This window comes from Sinocyclocheilus anshuiensis, unplaced genomic scaffold (genome assembly GCF_001515605.1).
Source record: "Sinocyclocheilus anshuiensis isolate Anshui unplaced genomic scaffold, SAMN03320099.WGS_v1.1 scaffold784, whole genome shotgun sequence".
Lineage (NCBI taxonomy): Eukaryota > Metazoa > Chordata > Actinopteri > Cypriniformes > Cyprinidae > Sinocyclocheilus > Sinocyclocheilus anshuiensis.
Window position 1 is genome coordinate 1,157,830 of NW_015554160.1, and position 24,596 is coordinate 1,182,425.

General features: G+C 40.0%; 1 protein-coding gene across 5 annotated transcripts in view; it reads left to right on the top strand.

The window, feature by feature from the left end:
- The first annotated feature begins 1,145 nt into the window (after positions 1-1,145).
- LOC107670832 (N-acetyllactosaminide beta-1,3-N-acetylglucosaminyltransferase 2-like) overlaps positions 1,146-24,596 on the top strand; it is a 49,560-nt gene continuing 26,109 nt past the window's right edge. For 2 of the 5 annotated variants that reach the window (XR_001632123.1, XM_016463602.1), the window contains exons 1-2: positions 17,562-17,774; positions 24,441-24,572. The gene's annotated coding sequence lies outside the window, so the exon portion shown is untranslated. Of the gene's footprint in view, positions 1,275-17,561; positions 17,775-24,440; positions 24,581-24,596 lie in introns of those variants that run through there. The other 3 variants (XR_001632126.1, XR_001632125.1, XR_001632124.1) reach the window with 3 other exon arrangements.

Below are 24,596 nucleotides of genomic sequence, written 5' to 3' on the forward strand. Positions count from 1 at the left end.
GCTCGCTCGCGCACACACACAGGATGCGCAAAACTCAGCATTTGAACAGTCAATAGCAAATACTTAAACTAATAACAAAACAGTAGCTGATTCAGAAGCGCCAGATTGTCATAGCAAAGTCAGAATTACCTCCTCTCCTAGGTTCACGAAACAGTCGTCCATAAAATGCATTGCTGTTCTGTTGTAAGTCATCTTAAAGATTCCTAAATGCATCTACTTCCGGAAGGCCAAATAACGCTTTTGCCTAGAAACACACAGCGTCTCCCTCACATGGCTGCTTCAACACTAACTGCGGTTACTGAAACCACGCCTTCTTTCTTTGCGTGCACATTTGGGCGGCATTATGCAAATATTTCCACATAGTGAGGTAGATATGTAGGAGCGTGTTAGAACGAGCCGTTTTAGGGGGGCGTGGCAGAGTCTTAACTTTGATAAAGTATATCTCTTTGGTTTTGAGACTTTAGTCTTTGCAACTTCAGGGATCTTATCTATGCACAATCAGCTTGTAACACTCCAAAGAGAAAGGAAAACTTGAAATCGCATCATATGACCCCTTTAAGAAAAACCTTACTAAGCATTGTAATTTATACTTAAAACAGAAAAGTTTTTATTTTAGTTTTTCCGTTTTCATTTTTATCGTAGTTTAAGTTTTAGTAGTTATTGTGCTTTGTCATTTTATTATATTTTGGTACTTCAGATTAAACTCATTTGATTTCAGTTCGTTGGAAAGGCAACATTTCTTATTTTTATGTTTTTAATCTATTATTTATATTTTATTTTATTTCAGCCTTATTTTATTACTATATATTATTAACAAAGAACAAAAATGTTTAATAGTTTTACTAAACTGTTCTTATTCCCAGTCCCCATTATTTTTAATTACTGAAAAGGTTAGACATGTTTCTAAAATTATACTATTTTCTAAGAAAGAAAGCCATATGATTTACAGTTCTGTTAGGGAAAGTAAATAATGACAGAATTTTCATTTTATGAACTATTCCTTTATTTCCAGATACAATCTCTGATTATTATCATATGCACAATTTCTTTTTTTAGAGGATTTAATATTTGTACTGGAAAACAGGACTAAAATGCTTGTGATTTTTTTTTTCTTTTTCTGCAATTTCCCCTGTAGCCACAGAAAAGCACACGCTGCTCATGCTGCATGCTTGAGGTTCAACAGAATTCTCCTTCCTGTTCTGTTCAAAACCACATCAAGGGGAAATGTACAAGGAATCTGCAAGAACAGAAACCGAAAGAGGAGTTGAGCCCAGGTATATCTTGATTCATTCTCTGTCTCACACACTTTCATTTATGTTGTATTTTTATCTTTCTTCTCTCTCTCTTTTCTTGTTCCTCTCTCGCATACACAGTCGTGTCTTCCTTCAGATTGCCATCTAAATGTGGTCTTTCTCTGGCCTTGTTTTCTTGTTTCAGTGTATTTGCACTTTATATTTTCATAAAAAAAATCTCTTCTCATGGTTTGACTTACGCTGTTGGCTATGAAAAACCGACTTCACATAATTGTGTAATTGTGTTCTGAGGTAATTTTGTCCGGTTACTCTAAGAACACAGGCTTCCTTTATTTTCCGGATTTAATCAGCGCTCTAGATCTCAGAAGGGCCTTCTCTTTTCTCCTCTCTCTCTCCTTGATAATTTCCACACTGCTTCATTTTCTGAGGTGCATACTGAGAAACAATTTTTGTCCATTCCTCTGTGATTCCATTGAGAGGAGACTCTGAAGGGAGTTTGCTCTCTGACCTTCAGGTGTGTGTAGTTTAGGCACTGTTGGTTCCATAAATAGTGGCTTGCATTGCTGGCTTTCTGGATATCTTGTGTAGCAAGCATTTGAGAACAAGTCAAGCCTGGTCAAGAGCCTGTGAAGAGCTTTCAGCTGGCTGAGAGTGAGATCAAGGCCTGAAGACTTTTGCCTTTTATGGCTGGAGAGAGGACTCTGGACAAAGTAAACCGTGAGTGAACTACTGCGCTCCTTCCTCTTCCTCTCTCTCTTTGTCTATGGAACATTACGAATCTTCCCGGCCTGTGTTTACATGTCTGCTGGAAGTTAAAAGGGCTTATATTTATGTGCTCGCTCTCGTTTTCCAGTATAGAGATCATGTCACACAGGAGATGAGATGGAAGACAGAAAGCAGAAGGGAGGTGCTGTGTAAAGTTCATTGTTCACCTATAAAATCAGCTAACCTATCAGAAATCCTTTTGTTGTCTTATGTTCTTTAGGGATTTGGTGCAGAAATCCCTTTGTGTATAGTGTAGACTTGGGTTGTTAGGATTCTGGGATGTCCTGTTTATTTATAGGGCAGTCATCAGATCACTTTCCTTCATAAAACATGTGATCTGAATCTTGTAGGCGTGCTCATTATGAAATATTTGAATAGTCACATTTTTTTAATGACCTAATTTTAAACCTCATGAGACTTAATGCCTTTCTTAGGACTGTTTAATATGTCAGCTTGGTCTCAGATGTTTCTAATAAATCCTTAAAATCTAGATAAATTACACAATTATTTACAAAGAAGGAGAACAGTTCGGATATAACGAAGAGCGTATAAATGAAAAATGGATTTGTTTACCAATAATGCCCTCTGTCAGTCATGGAAAAGAGCAGACAGAAAGAAAAAAAGAGAAAAGAAAGAATGATACGTAAACAACAGAGGAAAAAAAAAAAAGACACACTCGCTCACCACACAACAACAAATCCAAATGAAAAGGTTTTCAGGGAGGAGAGCTTTGTAAAGAAAGAAATGTGGGGAAAGTAAAACCACAACAAGTCATTTAAATCCCTTTAAGACTGGTTTTGTGGTCCAGGGTCACATATGGCAAGTATGCATTACACAAAATGAATGTTGCTTTTTTGAGATTTATTTTTGGCGTTTTTGCCTTTTTACTAGGATAGGAAAGTATCGGAACTCAAACTCGGGACGCCCGGGGCGTAACGGCGCTATATGTCTAACAACAAATGAATATTTGATACAGATTGGTACAATATCTAGCTTGTATTGCGTTCCTTGCATGTATCTCTGTCTTTCTGTGCATGCGCACAATACCTGCTAGAAAAAGATGAGCTACAACTGACCCTTCGCAAAAACCCGCCCTCCTTAGTTACTGTTGCTATGTCTGACAAGCCATGCCGCTCTGACACTACACATCATGTTCCACTTTAATTTTTAAAAAGTTACATTAAAAAAAAAAAAAAATTAATAGGTTTATTCAGCAAGGATGCATTAAATTCATCAACTGTGAGAGTAGACTTTTGAACTTTCTGTTCATCAAAGAAAAATGTATCACAACGGCCACCAAAATATTGAGCAGCACAACTTTTCTCAACATTGATAATAATAAAATAAAATGTTGCTTGAGCACCAAATCAGCATATTAAATGATATATGGTTTTCTGAGCACACACACATCCAAAAAACGCACATAGAAAGCATCTGTCACACTAAACTAAGTTTTCTTTCATGTCTTATTACGCTTAAACTGTGAAATATACACAAGTTTGTTAAAAACACACGAGTTACAAAAACAGTCGGTTATGTCTGTGAAGGTAAACATTATATTAAATCTGTTTGGCAGCAGCGTAATATACAGTAAATAAATCAATAAATCCACTGCTCTGGTCTCCTCTGAGGCTGGGACTCTAAATAGTGTGCTCTCACACTACACATCATGTTCTCATGCAGTAAAAAAATACATCGCGGAGCAAAGAGAAAACTGACAACACGCCGATAGACAAGACAGAGCAGGTTACTTCTGGTAAGAAACAAAGCTTTCCAATTTTGTCATTTTTTTAAAGAAATTCAAACAATAAATACCATTTTGTGGCTCTTTAATGTGTTGTGACAGATCACTGTAGTGCTTCAGTTCAAGTGGCACGTGAACCAACTGTCTTTTCATATTTACTTAAAGCATGAAATAAACATAAATTAACTTCAGAACGCATTTTATTTCAACTCCGGAAAGACACAATTTTCAAGTCCACCGAAGTTAATCTACTCTCCTGTCTGATTTGCTTGTCGGACAATATGGCGGATTTGGCGTTATGATTGGTCAGATCACCTGTCAATCAAGCTCATTGCCAAGGGTCTCTCTCTCTCTCTCTCTCTTTCTTTTTCTCTTTCTCTCTTTTCCATCACTACTGTACCGGGGTGTGTAACATCAGGGCTACTTGCGAAGGGTCAATTGCATCAAATAGTCAAAAATCGGACTGCTGTGATTTCAGTCAGTCTAGTTTATATATGAAAATGATTGATTAATGGTTTAGTTCAAGTAATAAAGAAACATTATGTATATAAGCAGACTTTAATGTTGAGATATCTTCTGTAATTCTAGAGAAAACACAAGTGAGCTTATTGTGAGAAACGAGAAGTAAAAGTTTCCTCTGCATCTAATCTCATTACTAAAGAGTTGAGTTAGTGAAACAACAAAAATTAGATGAAATGAGAAATAAAGGGCCAGACCAGACCTAGGATGATATAAAGATGCAATTCCAGATGTTTTCCAAATGTTTAGCAGTGTGAGGGTGAAGTTCTTACGTTTTAGGTTGGTTTTGTGAAGGCATATCCTTTAGGTACAGGTGACTGTTCCCCTTGAGAACAGCTGGTCCTCTGTGTCAGAGCGAACTGAGAACGCCCACTTGGATTCAATGACTGGGCTGAAAGACAAGCTCTTTTTTTACTCCATAGGCAGCAGTATAGAGATCTGGCAGATCTGGTGGTTTGATGTTACAAAAGACGATGAAGTACTGACCCTGAGTCAGAGCGAGGTCATATCCTAAATTAATAAAGAATTGCAAAAGCAGAAATAATGGCATGGATGCTGGTGGTAGCCAGTTCAGTTACAAGTCAGGGTGAACTTCAGATCACCTGATCTATTGTGCTTTTTGGCAATGTCAGCTTCCTGCAGGTAGGTGGTTCCACAATTGTAATTGGCTTTGCATAAGAGGCATCTGCTACATGGCAAGATGCTCAAACTGAATTACAGAGGTGGGAGATATTTCACCTCTATATGTTGACGTCTTGGTGCCACATTAGAATAAAATTGGCTCTTTGATTCAGTAGTTCCCATCTCTTAATCTGATTTTTTTTCTGTTCTCTTCATCTGACTGATCTTTTCATCTCCCTCAATGCTGTGGTTGTTATGTTGCCACGGCAACAGAAACAGTGAGATAAATGTGCCGGGAGCACTGCATTATTGATTAGCGCTAATGAGTTAAAGGTGTGGCAGAATGTGTAGAAGGACTCTGTTGACAAAATGTCTGTAATCTGACCCATACCCTGCTCTGTGAGTGTTTGGTCCTTGTATTCACAACACAGTGGGGACCAAATATCCACACAAGCATAGTAATACCTAACATTTTTTATCTTGTGGGGACATTTTTTTGGGTCCTAGTGAGGAAAAAGCATACCAATCATACTAAATACTGTCTATGATACAGTATGTGTGTGTGATGCCTCTGGGAACTCACAGTGCATCCCAGGTCTAAAATTATAAACAATATAATAGGGGTGGGAATCAGTAGTGACCTGGTGATATGTTAATATATCTAAATAGTGTTCTGTGCTCGTCAGTGCAGCCAAAAGACAGAACAGTTCTCATGCTTTGGCATTAGAACTGGTACGCCGTTGTTGCTTACAAAAACAAAATGGCTTTGCCGTGGGTGGAAACTTAAGGGGTGGTAATATTATAATAAGATCCCCTTTCTACGTCACTGTCAGCAAATACTCAGGAGACACAAGGATGCGTGACAAAACAACAGGTTTAATGACGAAGGAGTCAGGAGAATACAGGTCAACAATCCAAACAGGAGGAATACGGATAGCTGATAAACTGAAAGGCTTAGCTGATCGAAGTAACGTCTTGTTCCTTCTTCCAGATGAGCCACGGGGAACGACGGAGCGTTGGAGCACGAAGAGGTAATCCTAGTAGGAGTTTGTCGGTACGCAGACATACAGGGAGTCAGGTAAGTCAGCATTGAAGCTACGAGACCAGACAGTGATACAGAGGGAGAATGCAGAGATAAAGGGAACTTGATTGGCAGGGACAGGTGGCAGTGATTAGTAGGCAGGTGAGAGTGACCTGGTTAACGAGACGGGCGGTGTGGCTGAATCCCTGACAGTACCCCCTCCTCCATGGGCGGCTCCTGACGCCCGCACACGGCGACGAGGGCGACCACGGGCGCTGGGCGATCCGGGTGACTGTGATGGTACTCAGTCAACAGAGAAGGATCTAGCACATCATCCTGAGCGACCCAAGATCTTTCCTCCGGGCCGTATCCTTCCCAGTCGATAAGGTACTCCACATGGCTGCCTCGTCGCCGGGAATCCAGGATCTCTCGGACCCTGTTGATGGTAGGGTCCTCGATGATTTGGGGAGGAAGAGGTACTTTGGCTTCCACGGGACCTGAGGCAGAGGGAGAGAAGGGATTGAGTAACGAAACATGGAAGGATGGGTGAACACGATACTGGGCTGGAAGAGTTAACAAGTAAGTGACTTCATTGATCTGCCTCTGGATGGTAAATGGACCTATATAGCGGGGACTCAGCTTCTTGCTAGGCAGGCGAAGACGTAGGTCCCGAGTGTAAAGCCAAACCTTATCCCCTGGACGATAGACAGGAGTGGGGGAACGTCTGGTGTCGGCGAAGTCTTTGTCTACGCACTGCCTGCTGCAGGTGGACCTGAGCGGAGTCCCATACTCTCTCGCTCACTCGGAACCAGTGATGCACAGCTGGAATTTCGGATGGTTCCTCAGTCCAGGGAAACAAGGGGGGTTGGAAGCCGAGTATACCCTGGAAAGGTGTTAATCCTGTGGTGGGTTGCTTCAGAGAGTTTTGAGCATACTCGGCCCAGGGTAGGAATCGATTCCAGCTGTGTTGGTTGTCGTGACAGTATGACCACAGATACCTCCCGATTTCTTGAATCTTTCGCTCAGTCTGGCCGTTGGTTTGGGAATGGTAACCAGAGGAAAGGCTGATGGTAACGCCTAGGAGCTTGAAGAATGATTTCCAAACCCGGGATATAAACTGGGGCCCACGATCGGAGATGATGTCCTCCGGGAGACCAAAGTTGCGGAAGACGTGATGAAATAAGGATTCTGCAGTCTCTAAGGAGGTGGGTAAACCCTTGAGGGGAATTAGTTTACAGGCCTTTGAAAACCGATCAACTACTACAAAGATGCAGGTAAAGTTATCCGAGCTGGAGAGATCCATGATGAAATCGACTCCGATGTAGGACCAGGGTCTACGAGGAATGGGGAGTTGAACCAGTTTTCCGGAGGGTAGGTGACGTGGTGATTTGGACATGGCACAGACTGAGCATCGGTGAACATACTGGGAGACATCGCGGACCATAATGGGCCACCAGTACCGAGCGAGAGAGTTCGCTGGCTGCCTGGATGTCCAGAGCCTGGTGAAGTATGAAGTGAGCCTAGAAGGGTTAAACGGAGGGAGGCTGGTACGTAGGTTTTCCCTTCTGGGCCTCCCAGCGGAGCAGGTTCGGTCAAAGTGCCGATGCGGATCTGTTCGTCCAAATCCCATTGAATTGGGCTTACTATGATGGCTGGAGGGAGAATGGGCTCAGGTGCTGTGGGACTGTCAGGCTGATGAAGGCGGGAGAGGGTGTCTGCTTTGACATTCTTGTTACCAGGACGGTAAGTGATGGTGAAGTTGAACCGAGTGAAGTACAAGGCCCAACGGGCTTGGCGAGAGTAATCAGTGATTACGGTGAAAGGGTGTTGTGCTCCCTCCAGCCAGTGACGCCACTCTTCGAGTGCCAGTTTAATGGCCAGCAACTCCCTGTTCCCGATGTCATAATTCTGCTCCGCTGGGGTAAGCTTCTTGGAGTAGAATGTGCAAGGGTGGAGGAGGGGAGGCTCTCTGTGGTACTGAGACAACACTGCTCTCACCCCAGTGGTGGAGGCATCCACCTCCACGTTGAAAGGGAGTTGGGTGTCAGGGTTTTTGAGTATGGGAGCGGTGCAGAAAGCTTTCTTCAGCTTTTCAAATGCAGTGATGGCTTCCGGGGTCCAGCAAAGAGTCTTGGACTGATGGTGAAGCAGGGAAGTGATAGGGGCGGTGAGGAGGCTGAAGTTGTGAATGAATCGTCGATAGAAATTGGAGAATCCTAGGAAACGTTGAAGATCTTTGACAGACTGGGGTTGGGGCCAGGTGTTAATGACTTGAATCTTCCCCTGGTCCATTAGAATTCCTTCGGGGTTGATGACGTACCCCAGGAACTGGACGGTGGTCCTGTGGAACTCACATTTTTCAAGTTTTAGGTACAGCTGATGCTTCCTCAGCTGTTGGAGGACCTGCTGAACGTGGTGGCGATGTTCGGCCAGGTTCTGGGAGTAGATAAGGATATCGTCAATGTACACTATCACAAATCGATGGAGAAACTCCCGGAACACCTCGTTCATAAACCCCTGGAAGACAGACGGTGAGTTCGACAGGCCATACGGCATAACCCGATATTCATAGTGACCAGAAGGGGTAATGAATGCCGTCTTCCACTCGTCGCCCTTCCGGATATGAACGAGGTTGTACGTGCTCCGCAGGTCCAGCTTCGTGAAGATCCGCGCCCCTCGGAGTTCCTCGAGGGCTGCCGGGACCAGAGGAAGAGGATATGGGAGTTTGACTGTTTGGGAATTCAGTGCTCGGTAGTCTATGCAGGGCCGTAAGCCTCTGTCCTTTTTCCCTACAAAGAAGAACCTCGATGCTGCAGGTGACGTCGAAGGACAGATGAACTGTTGTTGGAGAGCCTCCTGAATATATTCCTCCATGGCCTTGCGCTCTGGCATGGACAGCGGATAAACTCTACCCTTGGGGAGTTTCGCTCCAGGAAGCAGGTCTATGGCACAGTCCCATGGCCGGTGAGGGGGAAGTCGAGTGGCTGCCTGCTTACTGAACACATCCTGGAACGCCCCATAGTCAGATGGGACGGATGGATACTCCTGGGGCTCGGGGCTTTCAACGAGAGTGGAGTTGATCTGGAGTCTAGGGTTAGAAGTAGGCAGAGTCGGCACTGGGGACAGACAGTTTTGGAAACACCCTTCACTCCATCTGAGAATTTCACTGGATTCCCATCTGACTTTGGGAGAATGTTGGGTGAGCCAGGGGCATCCCAGGATGATATCCACGGTTGCTTCCTCCAGCACCAGAAACGAGATGGTTTCTTGATGGAAGCACCCCACGAGCAGGGAGATAGGCGGGGATCGGAACCTGACCCGCCCACGCCCAAGTGGTTTTCCCTGAATGGTTTCAGTTTTAAGTACCTGTTCCTGTCTCCTTCGGGGTAGTTGAAGGCGATTTAAGAGGTTTTGGGTGATGAAATTCCCTGAAGAGCCCGAGTCAATGAGGGCTGGCACGGAAACAGAAAGACTTGGGGTGAGTAGTTGGACTGTCAACAATTTCAAGGTAGATACTGCTGGATCAATGTGGAGGGTACTCACCACAGGGCGTGGAGGACGAGTGGGACAGGCTCAGATGAAATGACTGGAAGATCCGCAATACAAGCAGAGACCGGATGACAGTCGTCGTGCTTGTTCCGTGCTAGAGAGCCTGGTGGCATCCATCTGCATGGGTTCAGGCACAAGGTAACCGGCAGAGGGAGGGGCTGATGGAAGAGCGGTATCGTTGGAGTGACAAGCAGTAAGGCACTGTGAGATCCGCCCGGCTCGCAGCATGAAACTCTCCAATCCCACATTGTCATCGTAAATCGCAATTTGCGTGCGGATCTGTGAATTGAGCCCTTGGCGGTAGGCAGTCAGCAGGGCAGCCTCGTTCCAACCGCTCGCGGCTGAGAGGGTGTGGAACTGCAAAGTGTAGTCACTCACAGTTGATCTTCCCTGGCATAGGCGGATGAGCTGATCTGGTATGGAGAGCGAGCCCATAGACTGCCCAAAAACTTCTTTGAAGTGAGCCACGAAGGCGTTGAAGGAGTTAATTATGGCGCTTTTTGAATTCCAGATTGCACGGAACAGGAGAGAGAGCAAGAAGGCCACCCTTAGATCTTTCCGTGGCAAATTTCTGGGGCTGCATTTCGATATATAGAGATACCTGGAGCAGAAAACCGCTACATTCCATCGCCTCGCCCGAGTAAGCAGACGGTATGGCCATGGGACTGGCTGAGGCAGATGGTGGAGTGGGGATCGGTGTGAGGGAGGCCCGGAGGGCACTGACAAGCTCGCCAAGAGCGTCCGCTTGATCGGGGTGTCTGGAATCCATACCGCTTTTAAGGTCTGGTCTTCTGTCAGCAAATACTCAGGAGACACTAGGATGTGTGACAAAACAACAGGTTTAATGACGAAGGAGTCAGGAAAGAATACAGGTCAACAATCCAAACAGGAGGAATACGGATAGCTGGTAAACTGAAAGGCTTTGCTGATCGAAGTAACGTCTTGTTCCTTCTTCCAGATGAGCCACGGGGAACGACAGAGCATTGGAGCACGGAGAGGTAATCCTAGTAGGAGTTTGTTGGTACGCAGACATACAGGGAGTCAGGTAAGTCAGCATCGAAGCTACGAGACCAGACAGTGATACAGAGGGACAATGCAGAGATAAAGGGAGCTTGATTGGCAGGAACAGGTGGCAGTGATTATTAGGCAGGTAAGAGTGACCTGGTTAACGAGACGGGCGGTGTGGCTGAATCCCTGACAGTCACGGGGGAAGCGAAATCTGAGCGGCTCATTTTTTCACAAGCTCGCAGAGAAAGGCTTACCAAAAAATGACTGGGTTGTCCTTTTTAATGTTTTCTTGGTTGGTGGATGCACCGGGGACCCGATTATATCACTTAAACATGGAAAAAGTCACTTAAACATGGAAAAAGATTTTCATGATATGTATCCTTTAAGAGACCTTTTTCAAAAACAAAAATGTTGTTGACCTCAAACGTTTGAACAGTAGTGCCCACATTATATGAATATATATAATATATGAACAGCCCACATAAACTAACTTTACAACTTAAAGCAAAACCTCAATCCCACAATCCTCACTTTGCACGCATGTGACATGCTGTATGGCTACAGACAGCCTAGATTATGAGCTTTATATGTCATGAAGACTCTGCAGGAAATTAAGCCTAATAGTCTGCTTAATGTCTATTAAAAAGACAGCCCTCAGGGGGATGCAGAGCTAATGGTCTCAAATGGAAAACAGTAGTCTGTCTTTTGCTCTGTGTATCTGCGCGTTTAAAGGCTTGGTTTTGTATGCATGGGCATCTTTACACACTTTGAGCACTCAGCAAACATGTGACAAGAACAACAACAAACCTCTTCACACTTCTGAGGTGACAGAAGGTCTCTCTATGCGCTTGTCTTGGAACAATGCGACATCATTTCAAAGCAGTAATGAGAAGGAGACAACAGGGTTTTCTTTGAAAATACTCAAGGAGGGGCCTTGTGTACAGAACATACTCTCAGGAGTCCCTCGTTCCGTTTCCATGGTTATTTTTCCCCTGGTGATGATAATGCTCTCTACCTTACCATCTCTATGGTTACAGGGTTCCATAGAACCAAAAACATTTCGAATTCTACTGTACTGAGAACTTGTAAGCAAGCAAAATAAACAGAGCAGAGCTACTCAGTACTTAATGGCCTTTGAGCAGAGCTGGCCACAAGACCACAGAACAAAGCACATGTTGTTCTTCTCAGCATGTCTTGGTGGATTAACATCTTAATGTCAGTCATCTTAACCTTGCGCACTGTATAATCTGTAATAATGCAGCAGTGGATTGTGAAGCAAAATACAGAATAAGTACTAAAATTAAATTTTGACATGTCAAGCATTGTCTTTTTTGTGTCGACTTTGAAATTTAAACATGCACGCAAGCTTTGGAGACACATGAGGGGTATTTCCTTCAAACCACTCTGGAGTTCCACAGAAATCAGACCAAAACCCACACCTGAACAGTTTTGACTTACTATAGTAGTCAGCTGTATGATTATCTGCTTAGAAATTATTTAGGCCTATATATACAAAACTGAATTAATTTACAACTGTATACAACACACAAGTGAAATTTTCAGAATTATAGCTATTAATTGTCAAATATTCTTTGTCCCGGGAGCTCCAGATAGATACTCTCAGCCGAAATCAGTGGATATAAAATTATTTAATGTTAATGCTTGATTTTACGTTTGAGTTTGTGCTTAAGGAAAGGTTAAGCGATTTTTGTTATCTGTATATTTTGTATTTGGTGACAATAGCTTATTCTAGAGTGTTTTTATTGGAAAGCGTCACTGTCACTCAAGATGTGTTTTTATGTATTGTATATTTCTCTAAAACCAATAGCTTCTCTCCTCCTCCTTTTCACTGTAATGCACACACATACAAAAAAAAAAAAGAACTTTTACAGAAATACATTGGCCTGGTCCGAGAAGCATTTTCTATGATTTCATATAATTTCCTATTATTTTGTAAAACATATTTTTCAGGGGAAACGGCACTTTTATTTTTCCTATCAGTTTGCCGTATTTATTAATTTTTTTACGTGAATTTTGTTAAGGGTCATTAATCTCAGAGTGGGTGGACAAAGACAACGGTTCTTATGAAAAAGTGTAGACTGTTTATTAATCACAACCAGGGCTGTACAGTGCAACATATATGTCCACATTGACTTTGATAGTAGGAAAAAATACTATGGAAGTCGATGTGGACCAGCAACTGTTTGGTTACGCACATTCTTCAAAATAATTTTTATGTTCAACAGAAGAAAGAAAATAATTCAGGTTTAAAACAACTTGAGAGTGAGTAAATGATGGTATAAAAATAAAACACTATGACAGAATTGACAGACAGATGACAGATTTTTCATCCCTTTAATATTAATAAAAAATAAATAAATAAATAAACAGAAAAATCACTCACTGCTCATGACTGATGAACTTTAATACAGTTGCTTAAAAAAATTATAATTGATATATATAGTTTATATAGTGTTTTATTTTAATATTTAATGTTACTTCTAAATACTGTACCTGAAAAATAAAGCACTGTTTGTTTTATTTGCATATTATGTGTTTTTGTAATGTATATCTTTTGTTCTTATTTTCTAATAACAAAGATAAAATAATGACAAAGATTTTTATCTTCGCCCACTTTGGCCTAAATCGTGATAAAATCGTGACTCGTGATATTCCTGAATAAAATGGTGATATGATATTTTTGCCATATCGCCCACCCCTAACTTGTGCTACAGCTGTTTGGCCTGTGCTACAAAACTTTCAACCTATGTAGCACCAGTGCTATGTGCAAAAAAAGTTAACGTACAGCCCTGACAACATCATGTGGTTTGCGATGCTGATGACAGCCTTATTGTAAAGGAAATGGTCAGCTAACACACAGACTGCATAGACATGAAACTGTAGGTTACTGTGATATTGTGCTGCTAAACCGTTGTTTACACCGCTCTAGGAAACCGTTTCTTTGTTTAATGTATTGTAGGGTATATTTGATACTCAGAAGGTCTACTAAATGTCAGCAGTGTTATTACAAAGAGAGCAGTAGAGGCTTGACATTTTACTTATTTGACTTGCACAGTTTTCTGCATTTTATTTCATCTATAATGTTGCCACAACATTTGAGTTTCCAAACAACAGGATGTTTGTATACACACACACACACACTAAATATTTGAGCATATCCTTTCACATGACCTCACATACTTGAATATCTGCATGTGGATCATATTCCCAAACTGTCTATTAAAGATATTAATCTGAAGCGCTGAACATTATCTTAAAGGGTTAGTTCACCCAAAATTGAAAATTCTGTAATTAATTACTCACCCTCATGTCGTTCCAAACCCGTAAGACCTCCGTTCATCTTCGGAACACAAATTAAGATACTTTTGATGCATTCTGACAGCTCTCTGACCCTCCCATAGACAGCAAGGATCCTTACACGATCAAGGTCCAGAAACGTAGCAAGGAGATCGGTAAAATAATCCACGTGACATCAGGGGTTCAACCGTAATTTTACGAAGCTACAAGAATACTTTTTGTGCGCAAAAGAAAAAAAAAACTTTATTCAACAATTCGTCTCCTCCGCATCGCCCTAGCGCCATTTTGGAGCCATTCTCGTAGCTTCGTAAAATTAGGGTTTAACCCCTGATGTCACATGGATTATCCATTTTTGGCTGAACTATCCCTTTAAGAATCCAAACTTTTACACTTTTAAACTGTTTTCTTTGGTGGAACACAAAATAAGATATTTTGAAAAAGAATGTTAGAACTGTTCCTGTCCTTACAATTAAAGTCAGTGGGGTCCAAAACAACACTGGATCCCACAGACTTTCATTGTATATGTAAACCATTAGACAGAAATGTCTTATCCTAAGACAAAATAATCTTCTAAATGATACATCTTCCATGAAAAACAACTTGTTTAGTCCAGAAGCCTTAATTTGTGTGTCAGAAAACAGGCTCTAAGAATAAACTCAATGAGATTAGAGCTGTGGGCATTGTGAGGGTCTGTTACAAAAGGTCTGAAATGCTCTCTAACCCTCTCTAACTAATCTAGTCACACTAACAAAGAGTGCTCTTGATATCATTCTTTTATCACCTGTTAACGGTGCCATAGAATGGAAAACTGTATTTACCTTGGCATAGTTGAATAATAACAGTTCTGTACATGGAAATGACATACCGTGAGCCTCAAACACCATTGTTTCCTCCTTCTTATGTAAATCTCGTGAATGCAAAAGACCACTGAAAAATAGGCAAATCAGAGCATAACACCGACTGTGACGTTACAGTCGGGATCACTAATAGTTACGCCCCCAACATTTGCATAAACCCGCCCATGTTCTATGCCAGCCGCCAGCCGAACCTGCACAGCTGAATCATCAGAAGTTCTGCAGGTATTGTGAAGAAACAAGTGAGGATAATAGCGAAAATGGCAGATCATGGAAATAAATGTTATGTTCCAGGCTGTGCAGGGATGGGTTGGTGTCTGTATTCAGAAAGGCACGGAAAACAAATAACGCGCGTTCTAATAAAATAACGGGAGCCACTAAAAGGACATGGTTAGCTGCTTGCTAGCGGTAGCCTGTTACAGGACATAAGATTTCACTTACCACAAAAACAGAGTAAGGAGAGATGACTGAGGATGATGATGAATGATTTACAGATCCTGAGCACCACTGACAAGCATCTGATCTTGTAAAATGTGTGGTAAGTACTGCCGCTGTAGTTTACACAGAGCACGTGCGATAGCAAATCTCGAAAGTGAAAGTAAAAAGCAATCGTGCATTCGAATATTAATAGCGGCTCCCTGATGCCCGCATTTTATATATAGTATAATTACCCAACGATATAACTGTGACATAAAAACAGGCCATTTCATTCTAGGGACAAATCCTAGGGTTGTAAATGGACATGTAAAACCGTTTCTGGAGATTGTTTGCCATTACCTATAGCCACATACCTTCAATGTAGATATCAGAGAACAATTTAAAATATTGTATCAATGCATTCTATGGCACCTTTAATAAGAAATTCAGTTCCTCTCATCTGCCAAAGCAATGCAGTATTATCTGTTTTAATCTTATCTCCATTTTCTCGCATATGGAGTGATCTGTGTGTGAGTGATTTGAGCAAAATGTGAACTAGGTCTTTTTATAGATCACTGATGTGGATGTTTTTGAGTCTGTGATCCCTGTCTGACCCATGCGCATACCAAATGCTATAATTTGTTCAGTCTTTGCATATATGGATCTAGAGTTGCTGCTACCATGGCTGGCATGCAAACCAGCCTGAAATGATGCAGCAGACATGACTGACAGATGTTAGGAGGCTTTCCTAGAGTCCATATGTGTGTCTGTATATGAATGTCTATTTTAAGTCAGAGGGGTAAAAGAGAGCTTGGTCTTCAGCTTTCATTTCACATGTTCATACAGAGTAGCATCCAAAATCAAACTCTGATTTAAACCTGAAAGTTTTACAGTTTTGAGAAATGTTAGTGAAACATAAAACGAATAAGAAATGTTGTAGATTCTGCACTATTTCTGGGTCACTAATTAACTAAGTACATCTGTGACATTGACCATGTGACTTACAGATGGTCAGATGTTCTTACTGTCTGGATCATCTTAAATCAAGCTTGAGAACATGAAGATCAGGTTTTGTGCAAACTTGTGGAGTTCATGCAGCTCAAGTAACGCAAACCAGATAAGACATTCTAATATTCATGTTTTTTTTTAAACTATCTTTTCTTTCAGATTGTTTTCTTCACTACTGTTTAAAACTTTGGGACAAATTTTTTATGTTTATGAAAGAAGTCTCTTTTAATGAAAAAGTATTACATTTCATTAAAAAAAAAGTTATACTGACTGGAACATTATTTTGTTATATTTTCTCTGGAAAAATAGATGTGAAAGAATGTGGATAGGTCTGCTTTGCTGTCCATACAGGACTGTCTTGAATTGAAAACTCAGCGTGCTGAAAACAGTTGGGGTGGAGCAGGAATGCCACAAGATTTATGGTAAGGAATGAGGTAAGAGCTGTTTATACTTCCTCAGCATTGTGATTGGTGGATTCATATGAACATGCTTCTCCTGAAACCTCTCTAAGGAGGTTGTGTGTGAAGTCACAGGCAAAGCCTCACCTGTCCATTCAGATGAAAACAAATCAGAACATAACCAATAAGGACATATGATCTCGCTCAGCTCAACTTTGTTCCTGTTGAACTGACTGACAGGACAAACTTACTTCTTAATGTTAATATGAACCAATAGACAAAGAAAAATGCACATGGACAGAGGCTTTTTAGACAGTGGGATGCAGCAGGAAGAGCTTTGTCTGTGCTGAGCAAAAAAGTATGACTTAGGCCTATTTATATAGGCTTTGTCAGATCACAAAGAGTCATGTATACACTCTAAAAAATGCTGGGTTGTTTCAACCCAAATTTGGGTCAAATATGGACTAACCCAACTTTTGGGTTCAAAATTTAATTAAAAAAATTTAAGCCAACAGCTGGGTTAGTCCATATTTGACCCAAAGTTGGGTTGAAACAACCCAGCATTTTTTAGAGTGTAACATCTGACCACACTTCAGTCAGATTGGCAAAGGAAATCCAGCAGAAACCTGTGAATTTCAACACTTCCCCATGGTGAAAAACTAGTTTACTGGTCTTCCAGGCTGGCTTTAGGTGGGTTTTGAGGTCGGTTGTTTTGCTGGTCCAAGTCATTTGCTGCTCTTTAAACCTCCACATAGCCAGCTGGTAAGTGGTTTATTGGACTAGATAGAAACCTATATTTTACAGCATTATACCTGTTCCTCCTCAAATTAATGTTTAGAATGAGCTCAAGTAATCATAATTAAATACATAATTTACATTTAATACTAGAATTCGCCAGAATAACCCTAAAAAACTATGTAAACCCAAAATAAATCAACGAGTCAAAGTACAACGAATTGTCAGAAGTCTTTCCAGGTAACGTTAAAGCAAACACTAGGCAATCAGTTTTCATTCCAGTGACGAAGGAAGCACTGTAAACAAAGTGAATGTATGGTAAATAGTGCGGTAAATAAGGAGGGGTTATACCCCGCCCTGGGAGGAGTGGATTCATCATAAGCAGATCTGGAGACAGGCAGGATGTGAACGCGCTCTCGCGCAGCTGGAGCTGAAAGGTAATGATGACTTTGACAAAGATAAAGGCAGAAGTTTGGTATTAGATCAGTTCGGTTCCAGTCGGTGTCCGCTTTAACTTTTAATGTTTTGTGACGAGGAGAGCGACACTGAGTCGTCCGCGTGCGGGTGAATTTTGACGTTCGCAGGTCCGCTAAAACACTCCTTTTTATTTGCTTTACAGATTTGTTTAAGTGAAGGTGTAAACGGGCTCTTTACAAATTCTGTTTCAGGGAAAGTTAACGTGTCTGGTGGGTGTCTTTTCGGCATTTTACCGGTCAGAAGTAAAGTTAGTTTGGTTGTTAGTTAGTATCCCTTCGGCGGCGTCACCTGGGTGAGCGGTACAGTCACAGATTGCATATCATAGTTAAAAACAGCTTCGGGAAATACATGCAACCGGTAGGCTGATTAAGAGAAATAACTAGGCTACTCCAAAACAGTCTAAATGTAGTCACTGCCATGGTTCGTGTTATTGGAAGCTGTTTTTATTAATGCTTACGCGTGTCTAGTGTGTACAATATCTATGTTAGATTTTATAATGTAAGGTTGGTATGAATAGTAGATTACTATTAACGGATATCAGCTCTTTACCATTTTCAGTTTCATATTCTGTAATTTGAATGAATCCTCAATATGGTTGTACTTGTGGTCTTTGTCATCAAGCTGTGACCTGCCTGATCATGTCTGTACAAGGGGTTCATTTTGACAGTTGGTTTGGTGTAACTGTGGGTTTAGTACAGCTACAGCTCATTGAATTCATAGTATGAACAGGAACATTCTTCTCATAAAGTGTATAATTTACTGTCATAACTATCATATCTCAATTGCCTTTTAACTAAGCACATTGCACAGTTTTATGGTTTGTGTGCCTTGTTGTTTGCATGTAGTTTGGTTTTGATTCCTGCACACAGGTTGAAAGGGAAGGGAAATGTCAGTTAAATTAAAACAATAGTTTTAGGGAATCGAATGACCGCTGTTCAGTTAAAATGCATTAAATGACCTTTAAAATTCCAGTTCCAGCTCTCTATGAATCCAGCCTAAACAAGAATTCATAATGTAACTTAAGATTTTTCCTCTCATTTACAACTTCATTATTCCCCTAAGCTTTATTTGTTGTTACAGTTGTAAGTTAGAAATTATATTAAGTGTTTGCTTTCATCAGTGATGCTTTGTAACCTAAATGTATTGAGACTGTTCCCTGAAGGGGCTGAAAGTGCAGACGAAGATTAGATCAGTGGCCACTTCCAGGAATGTTTTTTAAGACCTGTTTGATTCTGAATGCCCTTTCTCAGAGAAGGATAAATTGATCCTGGAAAAAAGAAAGTCAGCCTTATGGATTAACATGAGTGACCATGTACTAGGAAATAACAGTAATGACCAGTCATGAAAATGTATTTTTCATTTTTATGATTGGTTATGGTGGCACTTTTGCTTGGCGTTGGGTGAGCTTGCCATACCAGAAAACTAATGTGAAACTTTGTGCATTAATGTCTTTAGATAATTAAATTACAGTTAAGTGCAATATGTGCGGTGCCAATCTGTTCTATACATTATAATGTGAATGTGATTTTTATCAAATGTTGTCAATTCTTTATGCAACCACGTTTTTTAGCGCGTTGTTACAGGAAGAGCACAGTTTGGATTCTGACACATTCTGACTACCACGGTCAAGATCGCCTGTAGATTTGCGTTGTAATATTACGTGTTGTGTTTATAAAATCATTGCTGTTTGTTTTATTATTATTAATGTACCAGTGATATTTTACTCATATATTTGTCAAAAATGTTTTAATTAAACATTTGACCTCCCCAAGTACTCATGTTTGTTTTATTGATCTTTTGAGTACTCGAAAGGAAGCATTGACTAAAAAACTATTAATATTCATAATATTACAACTTTTCTGTACTATCTAATAGTTTCACACTCATAATATATCCTTCTGTTTAGTGATCACAGAAGCTCTGATTGGAAGCCTCTTAAGATGTTTAAGCAGACAGAATTTTCATTTTTTGGGGGGAACTATCCGTTGAATTGCATGATGTTTGGACATTGAGAAAGACCGCAAATGTTGCTTTAACCTTATTACTGGTAACCCTTTACAGCCTGTCCTTCCTCATTAACAAACGGTTTTAACTGTGGAGTCCGAACGAGTTTCATTCCTGCCTGGGTTTCACTAGCGTGTAGAATGTTAGCCTGAGAGATTGCATGCTCTTAGGGAATGTAGCCTACAGTCTTCAAGTATGTGCTTGAGCTTAGCACAACCCCCAGATTAGGTTTTTTAGGTTGTGGCAGTGCATTTGGCTTGGAAAAATTGAAGTACAGTTTCTTGCATCAATTATTTCCTTTGTATATTAAATGTTGCTTAGATTTTAGCACTCCAAAACATTTTAGAATTAATGAAGGAGCACATGTTTTCTATTCTTGTACTTCTCAAGTCATTGTGCTGAACAGGAGTAGGAAGACCAGGTAGTGCACAGTGTGCATCAGTGGGGTTTTTGACTAACTAGGGTAAATCCCTTGGAGTTAGACTCATTATACATTTCCATGATGACTCAAGGAATGTCCTTCAGTGTAAGCTTGTGCCCCCAAGGTGTTAGTCTCATTTTACCCATTTAAATATAAGCATTTTTAAAGTAAACTAGAATGTGTTAAAGATTTAGAGGGTTGTCTTTTGAGAAAACCCTGCAGTCAGTCAGTTTCTTACAGGGGGTTGGGGGGCTTCCTGCATGTAGTGGCGTTCCTCAGAAGTGTCCTTTAAGATCTCTCACACTCTTTCATGTCACTGTGTTTTGGTCACTTGTGTTCCATTTAGCCGCCACATGGGAAAACTCCACCCAACTCCACCCCAGATAATTAGTTTCAGTGATAGAGAATTCTCCCTCTTCCAGGAATCCTACTCAGTGCCTGAAGAGACTTCAGATACATTATACTGTTAAAGGGGAGGTGATAGACTGGTAATGGCCTTGTTTTTGTTTCACACTGCCAAGCTGTATATGTAAAAGATAAATCATTTTTGTTCACATTTCTTCCTTCACAAATACACTACCATTCAAAAGTTAAAAGCATTCAATTGATCAAACGTGTCTGAAACTTTCTATTCATCAATAATAAAAAAAAAACTTTTCACAAAAATAATTTAACACATCTGTTTTCAGCATTGATAATAATAAATGTTTCCTAAGCAGCAAATCAGCATGTTAAAATGAAGGCATTGAAGACTGGAGTAATGACTGCTGAAAATTCAGCTTGGCCATCACAGGAGTAAATTACATTTTAAAATATATTAAAATAGAGAACAGTTATTTGAAATTGCAAATATATTTCACAATATTACTGTATTTTTGATCAAATAAATGCAGTCTTTAGCAGCATGGTAGTCGTCTTTTAAAAACAATACCTTACCGACCCCAAACTTTTGAATGGTATAATGCTTAGTCATTAACCTGTTTTTTTGTCCATCTTTTTGAGTCAGTTGGTTTGGGATCATTATTTTGAGGGTGTTTGACCTATACAGAAATGAGTTTGTGACCTTTTTTTTCAGAGACGCTCTCTTAAAAATGATTTAATTCACATAAACGTCTTGCATGACCATGCACCTGCGCCCAGGTAGTTCATCACAGAGTGGCCGGCTTGCTTTTTGTTTAACCCCAAACATTATTATTCATCTCTTACAATAGCAGTGGACTGGAAGTCACACATAAATGATCATCAGTGAGTGGGTGTATATATAGACAGTGCTTTTAATCTTAACTGGAGCTATATATAGTGTGCTCTGTTCTCATTCATACATGCAGGCACACACGTGTTACATATTGGTTTTGCTTCTTAGTTTCTTGTTCATATGTACTGATTTGTTGACTAAAACAGTAGTTTTCAGCTGGTTGGTCACTGGTCTATTTATTGGGTATGCGGGCAGTGCATAATTAGCTGCATTTTGTATTTAGCATAGTTTGGTTGGCAAAATAAATAGACGTTTTAGGTTTTAAAAGTGTTGGTAAGCACAACATCAAAGGATTTGCATCCAATCAAACTTTGAGATTTCTCTATATATTCATCTGAAATGTGACAAATTGGTCAGATGCGTGACACCCGTTCATCCTCAAAAGCCATTAACCAAACTATGCAATGTTAAAGAAAATATGACTACGTTAGATACAGGTTCAAATGCATTGAGGGTAAACATGGTTCGTGCATAAACAATAAATCACTGACCACTGAGAACAGGAAACTATTGAAACTCGAGACATTTAAAAAACAAAATTGCTAATTTTCCTATTCAGCATATGTCATCTGTACAGTTTTGCATATTGTTGGACTTATGATTGTAAGGATTTTCTGTTTAGTTTTGTACTACAGTGTGCACCTTTTCTGTGTGTTGTGTTGGGTCATTCATTGTTGAACCATATGTCATTGTTGGGTTACCAGTTAAGTGATTTAATGCAAGTTTTTCCTAATGAGTGAATTAAATACTTAAATTTTGATTTTTCTCTTTTTATTTAGAACTTGCCAAAGCAAGAGAATAAGTTTGGCATCAGTACAGAAATGGCTTCATATCTCGTAAAAATGGAGTAAAGACATGAAAGCTAATGTAATGCCCATAGTTCTATCTCTGAAATTGTGAAAACAACCATACATGCACACCTGTAACAGCACATCGGTTGAATTCTGTATGAATGCATATATGAACGCAAGTTGTGATGTTGCTTGGCAGCTATAGTCAACTCTGCTCTGCTTTGCATTTTGCCTAAAGACAGAACAATGTTTTGTTCCTTGTTTTGACTTGTTCTGGACATGTCGAGGATGCTCTGTAAATTCTCATGACATTTACATTCACCTTTTCTCACGTGTAAAAAAAATCTAAATCCATCCTGCCTGCTGATAGTTGTGCAAAAATACATATAAATACTCTTTACACACAAATGTATCTACAGCAGTAGCACGAAATATCTACCACCGCATGCTGTATTATCCTATTTTTTGGCATTGCCTAGTAGTTGCTATGGTTTCTGCTTTGGATTTTGCACACTGTTGCTTAAGTTCCTTTCCTGACCAACAGCAAGATGATTAACCAACAAGTTGGTTGGTTTTACAAACCAGGAAAGTTCTTTCACAACCATAGATGAGCTAGATCGTTAAAGTGAACAGTTTTTTTTAATACAGATTTTCTGTTTTAGTACACACAAATAGAGACCGTAAACCAAAATATCGACAAGGAGACACACATTCACAGAGAAAAAAGAATAAAAAAAGATTGCAGTAATAAAATAAAATACAAAAAATTAACAATTAACGACAACAGTTACATGAGGTCTTACAAGAAATCAAGAACCGCATGGTACAGATAGAAGTTGAGGTCCACTTTGGAAGTCTAGCCATTGCTTGTTTGAAGTATATTACAATCCCATTTCCTCCAATAATTTCCCCATTTGTTCTTCTGTAACCAGAGAGAGAAGGTCATTTTTTTCCATAGATCATATTTGACTGACAATACTTAGAAGATCCATTTTGGAAGGACTTCTCTTGAGACAACTTCTAGTTACTGCTTTCTTACATGAAACTAAAAACATCTTCAAGAGATAATTATCACACTTATTCAAACCCTCCGGACTCTGGAGTGACCCCTAGAAACATAATGGCAAATGACAAAATCTATGTTAAAGCATATTACCCTAGATATTGTCCCGCCCTTCCTCAAAAAGATTGAATATGTGGACATAACCAAAAAATGTGGTCAGAGTCAGAACCGTTTGTAAAGGGCTAGTGATAGGATCAGTGTGAGTCTTTAGTCTGTTGATGTGAGGTGGAGAGAGATTCAGTTCACTGTTTACACCGCAGATGTAGTGTTAATTATTAATAAGAGACTTCACCTCCTGTGGACTCTTTAGCTACTTGGTGCACTTACGGTTAGAGAGAAGAGGAGCAAATGCACTAAATGTCTGGATTGTACTCATCAGTGCCATCAAAAGTACTTTATGCCCTGGACATGACTTTGAAATGTTTATAACGTTTAGACATTGTTTGTTGTTCATTTGTAGCTTACGACAATTAAACTTTTTTTTATTTTCTTTTTTTTTTCAGCAAAATATTGAAATTCTAGGTTAATTTTAAATCAAAAAAATAATTTGTTTATATATTAGGATGAAAAAACTATTTGTGTGTGTTATATATATATATATATATATATATATATATATATATATACACATACATTTGTCCATTTGCTATTTGTGTCACATATTGGTTAGGTAACTACATACACTACTAATATATATATATATATATATATATATATATATATGATGTATAAATATATGAAATATAATTTTTTTTAAATTCAACTGTCAACTGTTGTCATGTTCTTATGAAAAAATCATAAGCCTGATATATTATATGTGTGCTTTTAGTAGTTTCATTTTCGATTTAAATTTGTCACTTTGTTGGTGAGTTTCATTGTGGATATGAAGACATTTGGGTGGAGTCACAGTGGAAGAGGGTGTGAAGGGAAGAGAGAGTTCTTTGCTAATAATCTCAGATTTTGTTTAGCTTTAGTGCTCGAACTGCCTTTGCGAAAAGTAGTACTTACCAGATTTTCAGTCACTCAAAGATAAAAGCTGGTCTGCTGGTCATTTCAAGCAAGGCCAACAAATAATTGAGCTCAGACCACCTGGAATAATCCTCAAGTGTGAACAGACTCTGTTTATTCTTGCTGTTTCAGGCTCTTATGTTCCCTCAGATCTTCCATGTATCCATTATTATAGCAGCAGCAAAACATGTTTGTTTTTCTTTCTCCCCAGATCTGGATTTCCTCTCCACATCATCCCTGTTTCTGTGATTCACTCTGTTAAGTGTGTCAGGATGGGCTAAAAACAATTGCTAGCACCTGCGCACCATACACCTGGACCCTCCACAGTCTCACCTGTGCACAGGTAAACAGGTACACACTGGCCCTG